Below are 9,379 nucleotides of genomic sequence, written 5' to 3'. Positions count from 1 at the left end.
ACTATGTTGCGAGTCCATCCGCCACACTACCTGTGAACAGGGGTACTCTGACGAACAATATGAAGTGCGTAAGCAATAATATTCACAATTTTATTTTATTACCATCATTTGTGTTGAGTTTCATTTATTCATATATATATATATGTATTGACCCCCTTCTTCAAATTAGATCTTTCAGATGCGGGATGAACTCCTACCACCAGATCGTATGCGAGCAATTCAAGAGGAATTGGCGGCATTCTTCCTTGACCACGTGATCGCTGAAGACGGAGAATACTATGTGGATCCTGTGTTCATATATAATTAGGAGATTATATTATAAGAGATAATTATTTTATATATGTAGCCGGTAGTGTCGGATAGATATATGAAAACTTGTTGTTCGACCAATCTCTCGGAGAAGGAGAGGTGGTCGATATCACTTCTCTCTGTATGCATATGTTCATGACGATCTTCTGTTTCCTTCGTTTGCTTACTAGCTAGCTAGCGTGTCTAGTCCTCTCTCCTACAAGAAATATGTCAACTTGTGACCACCACTATTGGTCACTGAATGGTCACAAATTTTCATTTGTGACCTTTTTGTGACCAAAAACATAAGGTCAAAAGTGGCCGTCATAAACTGACATTAGCGACCTTTCTTATGGAATGGTCGAAGACGTTTATGACCAAAATACGTCTATGTGGCGTTTTGGTCACTAGCAACCTCCCCAGGCCACGTAGGCATCCAGCGTGGCAAGCTGATGTGGCACAAGATTCAGCCCGGTCCAATTCGGTTTTCTACATGGGCCTAGCCAACAATTCGGCCTTTTTACTGTATATTTTTCTATTAATTTTCTCTAGCTACATGGGCCTGGCCCAACATTTGGCCTTTTTATTTAGATGCGCCTTTTACAGCGTATGATCTTTTACTTTTTGCTATTTTATTTCCACTTTACATTTGTCCCAAATATCATAATATCATACACTGTCCCACACGTCAGAAATTCAATGTGCTTCAAATTATTTTGATAGTGGTCGCATGAGTCATGTTTTCATTGCACACATTTTCAAATCACATACATAATTACTATTTCATATGAAACAGGAATTGTAATTCTGAAACATACATGAAATTCACAGAGAGAAGATACATTAAATCACATACATAATTACTATTTCATCACAAACAGAGAGAAGATACATTAAATTCCCAGATAACCCATCTATTATTACATAACTTGCTATATAAGATGTCTTGGAGCTCTTTGAACATCTTTCGTCTTGAATTTACTCAAAATATCTGCCAACAAGAAAACGAACAGCAAGGATAGGGTGAATAACCACAACAACAACACAACAACAACGGGGGGTGCTATTTAGTAGTAAGATCAAGTCTGGAATGTAAGAATGCTTTGTGTAATTGATAACTAAAATCTACAACAGCTCAAAGTGGCAGTAGCTAAACACAATCTCAGAAAAAGCATATAATTGATGTGACATAACAAACTAGACAACCAAGAAATTGATGTGACATAGCTAGTTTCCAGCAATATCCAACGACAAATTGATGTCACATATATGTATCTATCATGCAAACAGCAGATATACTGTACTGATAACATTAGACTAGAAATAAGAGCCTCAGAGATCTTGGTGGTTAAGATCATCAAGTGGGATAAACCCATTAAGAGTAGCAAATATTTTGATAACATCACAGGCTCTGTTTGGCACGCAGAAAATTAATCAGTTGAAGCAGAGGCGATGTTTGGCATCACTGCATTTTACAGTTCCAAAACAGACAGACAGAGTCAGGAATCGGTAGCAAAGCAAGTATACGTATATAGGAATCTCTACTTGGAACCTAGAGTAAGAAGCATGGCTAGAAGAGCCCAAGAATTAATTAATCGTGTGTTATTCTTTAACTGGAATGTACGTGCATAATCAACAGAGAGGTGTGAGCTCTGGACTTAATTGGTTGTGAGAATGGACTGGACTGTTCCAAATACGTGCATCATCATCAGTTCTGTGAAGCAAATCTACATATCATATTTCTAGAATGGGCGCACCCAGTTGCTCACAAGTAGATTTAAACCCAACTTGTAATGCAATGATGTTTCTTGTACAGTATTGCTATAGTTACCTAAATTGCCATGGGAATACTGACAGCAGAAACATGGGAACGAGAAGTAAGTTAAATTAGAGCTAGCAGTTCCAAACAATCACTAAAAACAGCAGCAAAAGCAGACACAGATGCCCGCCAGAGACATTCCCACAGGCAAAGCAAGCACCTTAAGCCCTCTCGCCACGGATCCTCGAAGAGACCCACCAGGTAGGCCTCTGTAGCCTCTTGAAGGGCCAGCACCGCATGGCTCTGGAAGCGGAGGTCAGTCTGCACAGACAGAACAGGATGGTGCTTTTAGTTTACTTGATTCATCATACTATAAGAGTTGACACAACAGGAGCATCACAATGTAGTGCACAAGTTGATTGATCACCTTGAAGTCCTGGGCAATCTCCCTAACAAGCCTCTGGAATGGAAGCTTCCTGATGAGCAGCTCCGTGCTCTTCTGGTACTTGCGGATCTCACTGCAAAGTCAAGCACAAAATTTACTCATTTGAGAATACTTAAAAACAAAACTATAACACATGCTAGAATAGGTTGGAAGATTTTACACACCGAAGAGCAACAGTTCCAGGGCGGTAACGGTGAGGCTTCTTCACTCCTCCAGTTGTGGGAGCAGACTTACGGGCAGCCTGTCAAAAAGCAAAGTAGAGCACATGGTCAAATTAACAATAATACCATGATAGTCCATATACATCAATAGGATATCTGGTCATAAGCTGGCAATGAAGGTTGAGGTTCAAATTATACCCAGTTCAATTTACCTAAATCATAAATAAAGACATGGCATAGGTAAACTATCAATATTGCAGTCACAAACCTTGGTGGCTAGCTGCTTCTTAGGAGCCTTTCCTCCAGTGGACTTACGAGCAGTCTGCTTAGTACGAGCCATGAGCAAAACCTTGGTTTACCTGAAGCAAAAACAGAACATAGTCAATTCTATAAATTGAATATCACAATAACACAACTATAGTCTTCTCATAACCAGTAAATTGTGCCTGGCACCTTGTTGCTAGCAAATCCATTCAATAACTATAGAGTCCCAACAACCATCAGCCTAGAATACCTACCAAATTTTTGTACATTAAAAACTAACAACGTCATACAACACAGCTATACACCCCTTCAGATAGAAAGCAGTGTATTTCTAACTAAAACTTTTCATTCAAAAGATCAGACCCAAGATAGAATTCCACTTCAGATGAAAGTCCTGATCTACCTTTAGCATAGTTTGTTCACTCGAAAGACACATATAAAGATGACACACTAAAAAACTGCAGCCTAGTACTTTTTTAACACTAACAAAAACAAGGCTACCATGATCACCTAATTTTGCAAACAGAAGCAAGAAAAGAAATAGCAATCCACTGATAAAAATATGCTTCCTATTTATCACATGTAATGGTTGAACATCAACTTCACATAGTTATGTGTACATGATTTTAGTAATTAGCTAACTGGCAAGTTGATACAATTCAGATACAATAAATGTGAATGTGCATGTACTCAATGTGCATGTACTAAGAAGCCAAGAACACTGAAGAATTTATTGATTGAACAAGCAATGGTCATTTCATCCCAAACCTCTCAGTTTCACACAACTAAATCAATGTCCCGGGAAGGAATCACCAGAAATTTTACCACATAGAATACAAGCACAATGAAGTAGCATACCGAACAGCAGAGCAGGTAGCGGGGGAGGAGAGGGGGGCTGAGGAGCGGCCGCTTGCCTTGGCGACGTAGTCCATCAAGGAAAATTTGAAGGCGATGCCGAGGCAGCCAAAGAGGACGGAGACGTTGGAGCAGGCACGCGAGAAGTCCCCTGCCGCCATCGCGGGCCTGCTGCTGTGGCTTGGCGACGGCCGCGAGCTGCTCGAGCGACGCACCGATCCGCCGCAGCGGCTTGTCCACCTTGTTGGACCCCATCGGCATCGGTGGTGCTTAGCGCCGCCGCGGTGGTGCCCACGGCGCCGAGGATCTCGCGGTTTCTCAGGGACTGGCTCGCCGCCTCCAACGCCGTTAGGGCCGACGCTACCATCGCGTCGCCAGGGCCGTAGCCACGCGGTCGACGGGCGCCACGCGGATGCGGTTGCGGATCTGGGCTCCGATGGCACGGACCCCCACCGCCAAGGGCACCCTGCCGCCGGCCGCCATGGAGGGGTTGGCCATCGAGGAGGAAGGGGTCTCAGGCTAGGGTTTCGGCTGGAAGTGGGGAGTGTCTCTCGGCTCGGCATGGAGGAGGCCGGGATTGGGGGAGAAGCGGTTGGGTCAATCCAGAGATCCAGAGAGGAGGAGAGGAGGAGGAGTCGTGGGTTGGAGGGTTGGAGGGGATCGATCCATATGAATCTCACCGGACAGAGGGCACCGGAGGTGGCGGCGGCCAAGGAGGAGTGGAGCGCTAGGGTTCGAGAGAGAGAGAGAGGCGAGTGGGCACGAGGGGTTGGGTGCGGTTGGGTGTGTGGGAGGGAGTGCGGGTTGTGGGTTGGGCGACGTGGGTGAGACAGGCGGGCCGTTGGCCAGGAGCATCCGACGGTGATTAGGCACGATCCGCGTGAGATGCTCCTGGACCAATCAGAACGCAGTATACCAGTACTACATTTTTTGACCATCTAAATTGGTCGTAATCGACTAAAAGTAAGGTGCTAAATCATATTGGCTATTTTATGATCTAAAAAATAAAAATAAAATAAAATATATTCTCATGTTTCATCAAATTTGACCTTAGTTTTCAGGAATAATGACAAATTGAAATAAGACAAATATCTTTTAAAAGAGTTAGGAGAAATTAGTTTTTTTTAATCATTTTCCATTTTTAAAGTGTCCAAAATGAGTTTTTTTGTGAAGGACATACTATATATTTGTTGCAAAATTATACCAAATCAATTTTCTAAAATACTAGGCCATATTTAATGCACAATTGACCAAATGGTTGGGTGTCAAAAGTTTTGATCCACCTCTGGTGAAAAAGACAAATTCCCGCCGATTCAAGTTGGAAGCGGGTCAAATTTGAACTGTAGTTGCCTCATAGTTTGCTATTTATTTTTTCCAAAAATCATTTCTAGGTACATAAGTATCTATTTAATCAGAGAAACACCAAAAAATTCCAAAATTCAACCACTAGCTAGGAACGGTCAAGCCCGCCGTTTTGACCGCATTTTGAAACGGGCATAAAAAATTCAAAAAAATCAAAAAATTGGAAAACCTTCGCACTGTGTCATTATTTGTGACAAAGTTTCTAGGAAAAATAATAACTTGTAATACGGTAATTATTTTAAAAAAGTGTTCTCAGAAATGAGCTATTATGTGTGAAGATACAAGTATTTCAACCCAAACGATCAATCTTATGGCCACATTCATGGCATAGTTTGTCCAAATGATCTCATATTGTGCACAAGGGTGCATATTGGAATTCCAAACAATGTTGCCAAAGGGAGTTTTCATTTTCTTTGCATGGAAAATTCATTTTCCATTTTTCGAGTGCCCGAAATGAGGTTTTTTTGTGAAGGACCTACCATATATTTGTTGCAAAAATGGACCAAATCAATTTTATAAAATACTAGGACATATATAATGCACAATTGACCAAATGGTTGGGTGAAAAAAGTTTTGATCCACCTCTGGTGAAAAAGACAAATTCCCGCCGATTCAGTTGGAAGCGGGTCAAATTTGAACTGCAGCTGCCTCATAGTTTGCTATTTATTTTTTCCAAAAATCATTTCTAGGTACATAAGTATCTATTTAATCAGAGAAACACCACAAAAATTTCAATATTCAACCACTAGTTAGGAACGGTCAAGCCCGCCATTTTGACCGCATTTTGAAACGGGCATAAAAAATTCAAAAAAATCAAAAAATTGGAAAACCTTCGCATTTGTGTCATTATATGTGAACAAGTTTCCAGGAAAAATAATAAAATTGTAATACAGTAATTATTTTAAAAAAGTGTTATCAGAAATGAGCTATCATGTGTGAAGATTCATGTATTTCAACCCAAACGATCAATCTTATGGCCACATTCATGGCATAGTTTGTTCAAATGATCTCATATTGTGCACAAGGGTGCATCTTGGAATTCCAAACAATGTTTTCAAAGGGAGTTTTCATTTTCTTTGCACGGAAAATTCATTTTCCATTTTTCGAGTGCCCGAAATGAGGTTTTTTTGTGAAGGACCTACCATATATTTGTTGAAAAATTGTACCAAATCATTTTTATAAAATATTAGGACATATTTAATGCACAATTGACAAAATGGTTGGGTGTCAAAAGTTTTGATCCACCTCTGGTGAAAAAGACAAATTCCCGCCGATTCAGTTGGAAGCGGGTCAAATTTGAACTGCAGCTGCCTCATAGTTTGCTATTTATTTTTTCCAAAATCATTTCTAGGTACATAAGTATCTATTTAATCAGAGAAACACCAAAAAAATTCCAATATTCAACCACTAGTTAGGAACGGTCAAGCCCGCCGTTTTGACCGCATTTTGAAACGGGCATAAAAAATTCAAAAAAAAATCAAAAAATTGGAAAACCTTCGCATTTGTGTCATTATATGTGAACAAGTTTCCAGGAAAAATAATAAATTGTAATACAGTAATTATTTTAGAAAAGTGTTCTCAGAAATGAGCTATCAAGTGTGAAGATTCATGGCTTTCAAGCCAAATGATCAATCTTATGGCCACATTCATGGCATAGTTTGTTCAAATGATCTCATATTGTGCACATGGGTGCATATTGAAATGGCAAACAATGTTGACTAAGGAAGTTTTCATTTTCTTTGGACGAAAAAACCATTTTCCATTTTCCGAGTGCCTGAAATGAGTTTTTTTTGTGAAGGACCTACCATATATTTGTTGCAAAACTGGACCTAATCAATTTTATAAAATACTAGGCCATATTTAATGCACAATTGACAAAATGGTTGGGTGTCAAAAATTTTGATCCACCTCTGGTGAAAAAGACAAATTCCCGCCGATTCAGCAGGAAGCGGGTCAAATTTGAACTGCAGCTGCCTCATAGTTTGCTATTTATTTTTTCCAAAAATCATTTCTAGTTACATAAGTACCTATTTAATCATAAATATATGGTTTGGTGGCGATACGTCGAGGTTTGGGCGGTGGCCGAGGCCCCCAACTCTAGAGCGCGTAAACTCGCATGCCCGCCGCGTGGTCACCGCGTGGCCGTGGCGTTGTCATGTGTTCTGGGCAGCCTAGGCATGTCTAGTGGGTTGGGCACTCCCCATGTATGTGCTAGGAAGAAAAACACAACATAAGATTCTCACGAGGAGACCGATCGATGCTCAAACATGAATAACCAGCCAAGTGTTTGATTAGCGGTACGGGAAATGCACATGGCCAATGGGCGTAAGTTTTGCCCGAGGATGATAATCTACTAAGGAGAATGTATTCACAAATTTTCAGCTCAAAAGGAGGATCCTAGGTGGTACTTGCTTTGCAAAGTACCACACTGGACAAAAATATGAATGTTGAAGCTGGGCTCAAAATAATGAATAGATTGAGCTGAAATTTGGTGGAGGATGGTTATTTGGGCATAGGAAAGCATTGTAGAAAATTGATATCATTTTGACATGCCAAAGTAGTACTTCCTTCACAATGCTCTTCTACGGACAAAAACTTGGGAAAACTAGTGAGAGAGATTGGTTGAATGAAATGAGCTAAAAATTGGTGTAGGTAAGTTACATAGGTATGGTCATGCGCGGGTAAATTTTCCTATCATTTGGGTAAGCCTAGCTAGTACTTACTTCACAAAGCTTCTCTCGAGGAAGAAACTTTGGAAATTTCCTGAGAAAGATTTACTAGGAAAATTGAGCTGAATATTATCATGCCGCAATGATTTGGGTATGGAAGAGTGCCCGAAAAGTTTGAGGGTAATAGGAGGGGTCTATATAACACTTGCTTTGCAACGTGCCAATTTGGCCATAAAATATAAATTGAACCTGGGCTCACATAGATGATTTGACTGAGCTGCAATTTGGAGGAGGGTGATAATTTGGGCATATGAAGGAACTGTATAAATTTCATGTCATTTAGAGATATAAAAAAGGTACTTCCTTCACAATGCTTCTAGGTGGACAAAAACTTTGGAAATTTGCTGAGGAAGATTTGCTAGGAAAATGGAGCTGAATTTTGTCATGCGGTAATGATTTGGATAGGAAAGAGTGCCCAAAAATTCCAAGGGCAATCAAGAATATATAAATAGCACTTCCTTCATAAAGTGTTGTTGTGAACATAATAGGAAAATGAATATTTTTGAATTAGTTTTGAACTAGGCAAGGAAGGATTTTTACATATTTGATGAATATATGCCCCAAAGAATTTATGAGATTTTTTGGGAATTTTGGGAATGATAGAAATATAGGTTGCTTCACAACCTAGGGAAAAAACTGCCACATGGACATGACACATAGGCAAAACTGATGAGATGGCGCCTAGTCATCACAACCCACCACAATCTACAAGGCTATGACCATCTATATTGGTCATTAACAACTAGAAATAAGGCAGCGGACTAGCACTGTTTGCTTTGTGACCATTTCGTGTAAGGAAATTACGACCTTTCTGACCAAAATGGTCGCAATGGTTTAGGGTTTGGAGCCCCCTGAACAGCTTTTGACCAATTGGTCTAAAATGGTCATAAATTTATGACCAATTCTTCGAGGGTCACTGACAGAAGGTCATAAGTTGACATATTTCTTGTAGTGTCTATACGTATATAGTACATAGCGTCGACCAAGCACGGACATAAGAGAGGACACTTCTCTCTATTAATTAGCTAGCTAACACAATATATGAAACACCTAAATTAACCCCCAACACCCCCCCTTCAAAAAAAACAAAAACCTCAGCCCCCGTAATGCTGACGCGTGGACGCCTATTGGTCCCGGTTGGTGCCACCAACTGGGATCAAAGGCCCTCCTGCCTGGGCTCGCCGCACCGGCCACGTGGAGGCCCATCTGTCCTGGTTCGTGTAAGAACCGGGACTAAAGGACCAGGGCATTAGTAACAACCCTTTAGTCCCGGTTCAACAACCGCGACAAAAGGCCCGTACGAACCGGGACAAATGGCCCCTTTTCTACTAGTGTTCCCCTCTCCGCCCTTACAAACCACAACCTCCAGGCAAATTCAAATCCGACATTCCGGCCGCCAACAAGAGAGGTCTCGCGATCAAGAGACCCCGCCTTTTCATGCCCCATGCGATGAAGGCCGGGGAACTCTTGCAGCAGATCGAGAATGTCCTCGTGCCCTTGATGTACCTAGATGATT

At 41.0% G+C, this 9,379-nt stretch overlaps 1 non-coding gene across 1 annotated transcript; it reads right to left on the bottom strand.

The window, feature by feature from the left end:
- Positions 1-1,616: 1,616 nt before the first annotated feature.
- LOC125533267 lies at positions 1,617-1,699 on the bottom strand. The gene has a single exon (XR_007294198.1). It is a non-coding gene; the product is annotated as a small nucleolar RNA SNORD24 (small nucleolar RNA).
- Between the last annotated feature and the right edge of the window lie 7,680 nt (positions 1,700-9,379).

Source organism: Triticum urartu, chromosome 1 (genome assembly GCF_003073215.2).
Source record: "Triticum urartu cultivar G1812 chromosome 1, Tu2.1, whole genome shotgun sequence".
NCBI classification, from domain to species: domain Eukaryota; kingdom Viridiplantae; phylum Streptophyta; class Magnoliopsida; order Poales; family Poaceae; genus Triticum; species Triticum urartu.
The sequence above is the reverse complement of the archived record's forward strand: the minus strand, read 5'-3'. Positions and strand labels throughout refer to the sequence as shown.